Source organism: Oryx dammah, unplaced genomic scaffold (assembly GCF_014754425.2).
Source record: "Oryx dammah isolate SB20612 unplaced genomic scaffold, SCBI_Odam_1.1 HiC_scaffold_23, whole genome shotgun sequence".
NCBI classification, from domain to species: domain Eukaryota; kingdom Metazoa; phylum Chordata; class Mammalia; order Artiodactyla; family Bovidae; genus Oryx; species Oryx dammah.
Window position 1 is genome coordinate 24,738,919 of NW_024070207.1, and position 11,720 is coordinate 24,750,638.

Here is an 11,720-nt window from a genome sequence, read left to right on the forward strand (position 1 = left end):
TATGAGATGTGATTGAGATTAATCAAGCTGTTATTTCAAAAAAATGATCAGACAGATGTCTGTATTCATGTCATATACAAAGCATAGTAAGTAAGTAAGTAAAGTCGCTCAGTCGTGTCTGACTCTTTGCAACCCCATGGACTGTAGCCTACCATGCTCCTCTGTCCATGGGATTTTCCAGGCAAGAGTGCTGGAGTGGGTTGCCATTTCCTTCTCCAGAGGATCTTCCCAACCCAGGGATCGAACCTGGGTCTCCCGCATTGTAGGCAGACGCTTTACCGTCTAAGCCACCAGGGAAGTCATACGAAGCCCATAAATATATATACATGGTGAGGGGTAACTGCATTTTAACTGTCAAACTGCTCTTAGGAGTTGGCATTCTTACTATTTAGCAATCGCCTTTATGTTTTTTAAATTCTCTCCTTTGCTAAAACTAAGAAACCCTAGGGAGGGGATAAAAGTGGGTGGGTAGAGGACTGTTTTCTCTGATGATGAGACTACTGGGTAAAACAAACAAACAAACAAAAAGGCTTAAACCTACCAAAACAAAACCAAAGCCCATTAGTATGTACATTTCTGGTAACCTCAGGTTTCATTTGCCTGGGCATTACTGCAGAGGAATCTTGCCATAAGGATGAACTGTGTTCATCCCATCTCCCTGGGAATCTAGGGACCTGTTTTCCCTTAATATCTGGCTGACATTTGGTTCCCCTCCCCATTCTGAATATGCTATTGAGGCTGTTTTTAATGCACAGTCAGCGTACAACCTCATCCACACTGCAGTGAATATTTGCCCTCAGAGATGTATGAAATTCAGCTCAACAAATGTTTACTGAATGCCTGCCGTGCAACATGGCACCAAGAAGAACAAGACTGCTGGGATTTCCCTGGTGGTCCAGTGGCTGAGAGTCCCCCTTCCAATGCAAGGGATGCAGGTTCTATCCCTGATTGGGGAACTAAGATCCCAGGTGCTATAAGAGACAGTGCAGCAATTTTTTTTTTAAAAGAACAAGATGGGTCATCAGGCTGTCTTCTCCTCCTGGCTTTGCAATTGCCCTCCAGAGCAGTGTTTACTGGGTGCCAAGATACTTCTGCGAAAAGGGAGAGGCGTGGTGACAACATGGCAGGCTAGCACTGCTCCTGGGTCAGGCTGAGAGTCCTGAAACGCCTTTGTGGGACAGTTCATAGTCATGTTTCACCACAGATTCAATGTGTGACCTGACTAAATCACACCCCTCCCCCTTCTCTGGTATATTTCCTTTGTAAAATGAAGGAGAGGAGTGTGAGTAATTGTTACCTAAGGGTCTTTCCAAGGTGGCCATCTTATGGTTTTTCAGAACCATAGCCAATGAGGCGTATCAACTTAGAAGAGCAGCCAGGAAGGGGTCAATGCTGAGACCAGACTTGGGAATCAGTGGGATACTTCCCAGAGGCCAAGAAAAAGGGGGCAGGAGGCAAGAAACTGAAACTGGCAGAGTCAGTTTCAAGTTTATACAGGCTGATTTCCATGGAGCAAAAAGCCCATGATCTGGATTCAGAAGTAAGCCAAGGGAAATGGTCTTGTTTTGGTGACTGGTTAGAAACGTTTCTTAAGTGCATAATAGTCAGAATAACCCCAGGGTGTTGACCTTATATGTTGTCTGTGTTTGGGAGTGAAGGGAACAGAAAGACTCCTTGACCATATCAAATACCTCTTTTCCCAGTTTACTGTTACAAAACCAAAGCAAAGCCAGATGAAAAGCCCACACACAATCAGCAAATCTCACTATGATATTAACATTCATGGGGGGAGGGGCTTATAGTGAGCCAGGCTCTTTGCTAAGAACTTTCTTTCCATCCAATATCTCATTTAATCCTTCTGTTGACTCTCTGAGGTAGGGGCTATTACTGTGCTCATCTTGTAAATGAGGAAACTGAGGCACATAATCTGCGTTCAGCACTCTTCCAGGGACTCTGCAGGATACCAGGTGATAGATTCCCAAAAACCTGGGATGGTTCTGTTAACAAAACTTGTGTTGGCTGTTTAGGATAAAGTCACCAAAGGGATCTGCAAGAACTGAAGGACAGCACAGATTGCTTGTGACTGGTAAGATTTCATTCTCTGGCTTAAGGATAAATTTTCCATTTTTATACTGTCCAAGAGAATCTTAATTCATCTCTCCTATTATGTAGAAGATTGAATGTGCCTTCAGCTCTTTTATCATGCTTCCTGCATCTTTCACTCTGTGGAAAGTAGAGGGGTGGCATGTAGCCACCTGCCTCCGTGCATCTTCAATGCCCAGCTTTGCCTCCAAATTGAAGAAAAGAACATCTTCCCTGGGAAAAGAGAATGTGTATTTCCAAACATGGAAGGAAGAAGACAAGACAGCACCCTCAGCCTCCCCCTCCCCTGCCATGACCCTGGCCCCTGAGCAGGGTCAAGAGCAGACTGCCCCGGCTTCAGACATTCCATGTTCTTTCCATCGCTGTGGCTTTGAACAGGCTGTTCTCAAGGCCTCTCCTCTTCCCCTTTTCTATGGACAAATTCCAAAGTCAGCCAAGATCCAGCTCAAATCCTGTCACTGCATGCTGTGATCCCCATCATCCATGCCCCTCACCCCCCACTTCAGCAGACTGGATTTCCCTCCCTTCCCCCTGTGCACCAAGGATAGGACCAGGCTATGGCAAGATATGATCAGTACCTGCATGGCAGACTCCCGACTGGACCCATCTCTTCAACTGTGCGCCTTCCACAAACACACACACACACACATGTCTTACAGTGTACAGTATTGTGGTTATGTGGGTGAACTCAGGATTCAGACAGTCTGAGTTGGAATCCCAGCTTTGTCACTAACGAAATGAATGGCCTTAGGAAAGTAACTGACCCACTCTGTGACTCAGTCACCTCATCTGTACGATGGGAATAACAGTACTTCTCTCATGGAGTCATTTTAAGCATTAAATGGGAGGGTATAGCAAGTGCAGACACACACAGTGCCTGGCATATGGTAATTGCCCAGTCAGTAGTACTTTGTATTATTATTGCTCAGAGCCTGGCACCTTAAAGGATGCCAGAGACATTTTTGAGTGAGTGGTTCACTCAGTAAGGTTTTCAGGGTTTCAATTAGGAACGGGTCAGGGTCAGCTGGGCCACTCAAGGACGCTGCTTCCCCTGACCTCATTCGTTTCTCACTGCACCCTGTTCTTTTCCTCCAGTGCACACAGGACACATGGTAATTATACATATATTTGTATATATGCTTGGTATCAGTCTTCCCCAAGAAACTAAGTTCTATGAGGTCAGAGCTCATGTGTGTTTTCACCACCAGTATATCTCCTGTGCCTGGAACACTACCAGATAGTGGCAGGTGCTCAAGACAGTCTTTGAATTAATGAATAAATGAAAGAGGAATTCAAGAGGGGTGTGCAATGCAGGTGGCCCTAGATGGTGGGTAAGAGTTGAGTAGGTAGACAAGAAGCCATCCAAATGGAAGGGAAGTCCTGAGAAACCTGAGCGCATGTGAGGCACTTGGGGAGATCCAGGTAGTATATCCATTTGGCTGGAAGAGCAAGAGACTGTTCCCATTGCTCAGCTCACATATAGGGTAGTAAGAAAGAGAAGACTAGTGGGAGGAGGTAGGGAATGGCCTTGAATGCCAGTTCACTCAGGGATTCATTCTGTTGGTTAAGGTTTTGCCCTTTGTCAACATGCAAATATCCCTGGTAATAGAATGTATTATCCACCAAGTACAATTCAGTATCTTGCTCTTTGTCTTACAGAAGACTTTGCTAAAGGGGAAGGTGATGATAATAGGAGGCCACTGGAAAGAGAAAATAATGCCCTTGAGATGAGCCAAAAGCATATAGAGAGCAAGATGAACTTCTTCCATCATCATTGTTGCCTTGGTCCAGAATCTGAACCCTAATTACATATGAAAGTGAAAGTGAAGTTGCTCAGTCGTGTCCGACTCTTTGCAACCCGTGGACTGTAGCCCACCAAGCTCCTCCATCCATGGGATTCTCCAGGCAAGAATACTGGAGTGGGTTGCCATTTCCTTCTCCAGGGGATCTTCCCGACCCAGGGATCGAACGCAGGTCTCCACATTGTAGGCAGACGCTTTACCATCTGAGCCACCAGGAAAGTCCCTAATTATATATAATTCATTTTATTGAAAAATGATTCTTTATAAAAGTTACAGATAGGGAACAGGAGTGGCCTGTGTGATAAGAGGAGGTTTTTGATCATTGATTCAATCTCTTTTGGAACAGGAAATACACACTCCAGTATTCTTGCTGAAAAATCCCATGGACAGAAGAGCCTAGCTGGCTATAGTCCAAAGGATTGTGAAGAATTGGACATGACTGAGCAACCAAGCGCATGCACACGTGTATTTAATCTCTTTACTTGTTATTGGTCTGTTCAACTTTTCTGTTTTTTCTTGAGTCAACTTTTGGTAATATGTGTATTTCCATGTCATCTAGATTATCTAATTTATTATTGTAAATTTTTCTGTGTCATTAAAAGTCCTTTAAAAATACCATTTTTGATAACTGCAAAGTATTCTATTGTGTGGCTGTCCCATGATCTATTTAACCATTCTCTTAATGGTTCTCCTCAGGTTATTCAGAGCTGAAATGAATGTCTTAGTACAAAATCTCTACCTGTATTACTAGTTTCTTAAGATAAAGTTCTAGATAAGGAGTTTCAGGAACAAAAGTCTGAACTTTTCTTAAGGTTCTTAATGCACCTTGCCAAATTGCCATCCTCAAAGGCCAGACCAATTTGTTGTTCTCATTAGTGCATGAAAGTGCTTTATAATGTTAGGGGTTGTGATTTTTAAAACATCTTTGCCAATTTGATGGGAGAGAAACACCATTTTATTTTTAGTTGTCACTTTGAAATTTCAAGTGGCGTAAACACTTTTTAATATTTCACTGCTGCTGCTGCTGCTGCTGCTAAGTTGCTTCAGTCGTGTCTGACTCTGTGCAACCCTATGGACAGCAGCCCACTAGGCTCCTCTGTCCACAGGATTCTCTAGGCAAGAATACTGGAGTGGGCTGCCATTTCCTCCTACATAATATTTCACTACACATTTGTATTTCTTCACATGTGGTTCAACTCCAGTTCTTTGTCTGCTTGTTCTCTTGTCTTTGTTCTTTTAGTGTCTTTCCTATTGATTTGCATTGTCTCTTTATCCACTGTCTTCAATATTTACTGCAAGAATTTTCAGGGGCAGGGTTGCCTTTAAATTTGTTTATGCTGTTTCTTGGTGTCCAGAAGGCTTAATTTTTATGTAGCATACCAATCACTTTTTTACTTTAAGAGCTCTTCTATCCCATGTATGCCTAAAAGCATTTCCCCATTCAGGAATCAGATGGATAATCTTATTTCCCCCCTTTTAAAAAATGTATCTTTTATACATGCAGAATTTATGTCAGTGTATGATGTGATTATTTCTTCCCAAATCGCAAAGCATACCAGCACTCCTTATTGACTGATTCCTCTGTTTCCCATTGATCTGTGTTCTTTCCTTTATCTTATAAATTCATACATATATATGCATCCATATATACATACACACACCTACTTTCGTTGTGTTTTTTTGGGGCTGTCTATTCTGTTTCGTTGATTTGTCTCTTCTTGCACCATGATCAGTGAATGAAGACAAATAAACAGAAAATGAACTGAACAGTTGAATCACATGTGAAGAAATACAAATGTGTAGGGAAATATTACAAGTTTTGACCCCGCTTGAAATTTCGAAGTGACAGCTAAAAATAAGAGGGTGTTTCTCTCCCATCAAATCAGCAAAGATGTTTTAAAAATTACTACCCCAACATTATAAAGCACTTTCATGCACTGATGAGAACAACAAATTGGTCTGGCCTTTGAGGATGGCAATTTTCAGTGCTGTGGGGTTCTTTTTTTTTTTTAATATAAAAGTTATTTTATTGAATATATTTCTTTTTTGTTCAAATTTTATGATGTTTACTTATAAAAGAATTCAAAAAGCATGATGAAGCTACATTGACAAACAAAATTTTATTTTATTTAATGCTGTGGTTTTATAATATATTTTGATAGCATTATTCCTCTGACTCACACTTTTTCTTAGCTATTTATATTAGTTTTCTTTTCAGATAAGTATTACATTTTGTGAGGAAGACTGGTTCCTTCCCAGAGCACACATAAATTTGATGAATTGGGGGCTGCCTAATTCACCCACCTGGATCATTAGACAGCATCCTCATAATGAACAAAGCAAAAGTCTAAATAAGCCAGGCTCCAATTCAGCCTTTAGCTTTCATACCTTCTTTACCTTGTAGAGGGAAAGATCTGAAGAGGGAAGAAGATTGTGGCACAATTGCCTGAAGAACTGAAACAAATAGTTTACCATGCCCACAACTTTCAAAGTCTATTTTTCCTTATCTGCAAAATGAAATTACTCTCTTGAGGGATAAATTATTTTTTATTTAATTTACTTTAATTTTATTATCCACATCATGGAATTACATGTATAAAAGCTCTTGGATTTGTCTCTATCTGGGGAACATGAACCCGTTACTTAGCCCCTCTGAACCTCAGTTCCCTCATCTGTAAAATGGCAGTAAGGACTTCATTATGCAAAATGCCTGGCCCAGAATCTGACTCGGAGTAGGCAATCTGTGAATGAAAGCTACAGCATAGTTATGAGGGTTAGGAGAGCAAATGGTTAAGACTACAGGCTCCAGGGCCATATTTCTTGGGTTCAAATCTTACCTTTTGAACACTAATTACTTTTCTGATCTTGAACAAGTTACTTAACCTGAACATGCTTTGGTTTCTTCTTCTGCAAAGTATGGGTAATGAACATACCTGCTTAGTTGGCTGCAAAGACTGTTCCCACAGTGGCTGCCGGGGCCTCTGCTAGATGCAGTTTCTATGAATGAATTCAAAACTTCTACTTCTTGTATAAATCTCTGGGGATTCAAAGTCTTTGTTGAGAGCCTGAGTCCCTTGTCGGTGCCTTAGCTGCCCTGGGTATGTGCAGAGGCCCCACGTGCTTTCCTTGGTTTCCATGAGAGGAGATAAGGCCTTGCCCTTCAGATTCACAATGAAAGATTACCTCAAAAAAGAATAGGGTTTGGATAGCCACCTCAGGGAGGGATGCCAGATAAAATACAGGACACTCAGTTAAATTTTCAGCAAAAAAAAAAAGAATGCATTTTTAATATAAGTTTGCAAATATTGCACACTTAGAGCAAAAACTAGATAAGACAATCATGTCTAGTTTGGGTGAGGGGGGAGACAAGTACTCTTATTTACTGCCAGTAGGCACATGCATTAATATACTCAAGTGTATCAGTCATGGGTCTCCAGAGAAACCAAATCAATGTGTATATAAGCAATTATGATAGGAATTGGTTCATGTGATTATGGAGACTGAGAAGTCCCACAGTCTACCCTCCACAAGCTGGAGACCCTGGAGAGCCAGTAGTGTAATTTCAGTCTGAGTCCAAAGTCCTAAGAACTAATGTTTCAGCTCAGGTAGACAGGAAGGGATGAGGATGGGCTGAATCCTTCCTTCCTCTGCTTTTTATTCAATTCCTCAATGAACTGGGTAATGCCCTGACTGGGGAAGCCAATTTGCTCTGGGGGAGTCCACTGATTCAAATTCAATCTCATCCAGACACATCTTTACACACACACACCCAAAAATAATGTTTAATCTGGGCACCCCTTGGCCCAGTCAAACTGACACACAAAATCAACCATCACATCAAGTGCATTAAAAAAATATTCACAACCTCTGACTCAATAATTCTATTCTTAGAACTCATCATAGACTTTGACCCAGGAGTTGAACATTAAGGAGTTTATCTTAAGGAAATGATCAGAAACAGGCAAAATAATTTATACACATAGTTATCACTAGTTATGATAGTTCAGTTCAGTTCAGTTCAGTGGCTCAGTCTTGTCCAACTCTTTGTGACCCCATGAATCGCAGCATGCCTCCCTGTCTAGCTATCTAATCTTTGGCCTCCCTGTCCATCACCAACTCCCGGAGTTTACTCAAACTCACATCCATCGAGTCGGTGATGCCATCCAGCCATCTCATCCTCTGTCGTCCCCTTTTCCTCCTGCCCCCAATCCCTCCCAGCATCAGAGTCTTTTCCAATAAGTCAACTCTTCACATGAGGTGGCCAAAGTACTGGAGTTTCAGCTTTAGCATCATTCCTTCCAAAGAACACCCAGGGCTGTTATCGAGGAGTTATGGTTCATAAAGAAAAATTGGAAATAAGCCTAAACATACAGACAGGGGAATGGTGAAATAAATTATGGTTGATACATAAGGTGGTATCTTATGCAGTCATTAAAATTATGCTTATGAAGATTTTGTTTACATGGGAAACTGACAAAGGAATATTCAGAAATAAAAACAGCATGGATAATTGCAGAGACAACTCACTAGCTATCTAATCTTTGGCAATTTACTTAATCCCTGTTTACTCCTCCGTAAAATGACGATAATATAATGATAGAACATAGAGTGGTATCTTGCACACACAAAATATTAGCTTGTGTGTGTACTTGCATGTGCATTTGAGGAGACAGAAAGAGTAATGATGGTCAAGAGACAGTTGTGATAATGGCAGCCTTCAAGTTCAGTGTTCCCATGTCTCAGCAAGGCTCTTGGATGTTAGGAAGCAGTCTATAGTCATGGTGGCAATGGCTCAGCTTCCCTGGATTGCAGCCATGGAGTCGTATTCTTGAGGACAATAGTCCTGGTAGAGGCTTCCTGATGTCCCCTTCCCTGACTGGTGCGGAGGTCTCAGCACCCCTGCTGGGCATATGTAGTTATTGAATCCTACAAGCCATTTCTGCAGCCCTGTTCCTCCACCTCTTCTTGTGATTTTGCAAGTGCTTAATGCCCTGTGTTAAGTTTCTTCTTCAAAATAACTGAACAGTTTCTGCTTTTTACCGCTGAACTCTGACTGATACAAGGATGAAAGAGAAAGGTTTGGGACATGGAAATATTTTGAGGCCTAATGACGTCAGGTATGCCTAAGTGTATAGAAGAGTCTGGAGGCTGGGATAAGAGCAAAGTAAATAGTTTAAATATGTGAGTCATAAGTCTATGAACCACATTTTAATTCGTAGGACTGGATGATGGATGAAATCATCTAAGGAGAGAGTGAGAAAAGATGCTAGCCCCGGACATACCTGGGACACACTTACATTTAAAAATTGGGTAAAAGACATTAACAGTGAAAGGAAATACAACATTTCAAATAGAAGTTAAATAAAGATTTAAAGCTTTTTTTTCACTAAAAAAATCTGGTAAAAGAGGTAGAAATGGTAAAGAAAAAGACTGAACCCCTATATGATCAGCTTCATAATTACCATTTTATAGGTGAGAAAAATCACTCCTTTAGGCAGCATGTTTTCCCAGATTTGGATGTATGTTTCAAAATTTTGTACTTAAAAAAAATGTCACCCATTCACGTGCTAACTTGATTGACACTGTGTCTCCATAAATTTATATTTTATTGTTTCCCTTTTACCTGTGGATTAAACAGTTATGACAGAGCCCTAAACCAGTTTCATTAAATTATTTGACATTTACTCTGATGGTGTAGAAAGGAGCAGTATATCTACTACCACTGCAAAGGCATCTTGGTACATCAGTATTTTGTGATAGCAATATTGGAAAAATAAAATGCCAAGTCATTTGGAGATAACCATATGCTAAAACACAGCAGTCTTAATTTATGACTGTATAGGCAACCAAAGCTTTTGATTACTAAGTCTGTTTGATCCATGATGCTGCTCTTTTCTCCTAAATAAAGAAATCTATACTACATTGGGGAAAAAATGGCTGAGAAGGAGTAGCCAGTGAGAAAGGAGAAAAACCATCAGTGTGTGTGTATCCCAGAAACCAAGTAAATCAAGAAAGCATCCTGAGGAGCAGGGATCAATTCTATCAAATGCTGTTGAGAGAGTAAGTCAAGATTACAAACATGTCCCTGGGATTGGGAGCGTAAACAAGAATGGTTTTCAAGGAGCAGTGTGGGCCAAAGCCCAATGGAGTGGGTGGAGGAGGGAACTGGAAGCAAGGGTGTAGTGTGCATACAGACAACCCTTATAAGTTTGGAGATCCAGGGAGCAGATAGATGGGCCAGTAGCTAGAAGGAACAGCTGGGGTCAAGGGAAGGGGTTTTATTGGGTTGGCCAAAAGGTCGTTTGGATTTTTCTATAATATCTTACAAACTTTTTGGCCAACCCAATATAAGAGAAGAACCATCAGAGCATGTTTATTTGCACACAGATATGATCCAGTTGAGATGATGGTATGAATATGCAGGACAGAGGGAATAGATAACTGTAGGAGTCAAGGTCTTGAGAACACATGTGAGGCAAATAGAGTTCAAGGGGAAGGTCCTTGATAGGAGGAAGGACACTCTTCGCTGCACCAAGAAGGAAAACAGAGTGTACATAGAGATGTGGGAAGGGGGTTCTATTTTCTTAATGAAATATGATGCAAGATTATCAGTGGAGAATCAGAATACAGAGGGATATGGGAGGCTTAAGGAGTAGAGATAGTGTGAGAGAGAGAGAGCTTCCAGAGAATGAGAATGGGAGAAAGGACGGGCTGTGGCTGTGGAGCATAATTCTTCGACCACGTTGTCCACTTGTGAATTACAGTCAGAAATTTTCAAATGAGCCCCTGCCTATCCCCCAGCCCCAGGCAGCTGTTGATCTGCTTCCTGCTGTTAGAGATCAGATTGCAATTTCTGGAGACTTATATTGATGGAATCATATGTATGCCTTTTTGTTCCTAAATACTTCATGTTTTAATGCTATTGTAAATGATAACGTATTCATTTCAATTCTTGATTGTTTCTTGAAATAAAATTGAGATTTATATGCCAATCTTATATCCTTCAACCTTGCTAAACTCACTCGTTAGTTCTAGCAGCTTATTTGTAGCATCCATTGGATTTTCTATACAAGTGATTGTGTCATCTGTGAATAAAAGCAGTTTTACTTCTTATTTTCCGAAAAAATAAAATTTTCAAATGAGACCAGCCACTAGAGTATGTTGCTTTCTGCTACAATTTTCAGTTATTTATATGCAGTTACAGAATAAGGGAGGCTTCTCTGATGGCTCAGTAGTAAAGAATCTGCCTGCCAATGTAGGAGACTCAGATTTGATCTTTGGGTCAGGATGATCCCCTAGAGAAGGAAATTGCTACCCACTCCAGTATTCTTACCTGGGAAATCCCATGGACAGAAGAGTGTGGTGGGCTACAGTCCATAGGGTGGCAAAGAGTCAGACACAACCTAGCAACTAAACAACAACAACAAAGGGAGAAAGGGGGTGATTGAGTTTAATCAGGGTTGTGCTTTCGAAAACGTCTAGTGTGTGACCAAGAGAAAGAATGGCTGATGTGGAGTAGAGGAAAAGGCAGTTGGATCTGAAGAACGTCAAGGAAGGAGAAGGCGAGGTGCAGGATGGCTCATCCATGTGGATGCTGAAAGTTAAAGTCGCTCAGTCATGTCCGACTCTTTGTGACCCCACGGACTATACAGTCCATGGAACTCTCCAGGCCAGAATACTGGAGTGGGTAGCCATTCTCCTCTCCAGGGGATCTTCCCAACCCAGGAATCAAACCCAGGTCTCCCACATGGCAGGCGGATTCTTTACCAGCTGAGCCACCAGGGAAGCCCAAGCCACCAAGAAAGATGAAGCTTC

The 11,720-nt window shown here is 41.4% G+C and overlaps 1 non-coding gene across 1 annotated transcript; it reads right to left on the bottom strand.

Moving 5' to 3' along the window:
• Window positions 1-225: 225 nt before the first annotated feature.
• TRNAC-ACA lies at window positions 226-297 on the bottom strand. Its single transcript has one exon. It is a non-coding gene; the product is annotated as a tRNA-Cys (tRNA).
• Between the last annotated feature and the right edge of the window lie 11,423 nt (window positions 298-11,720).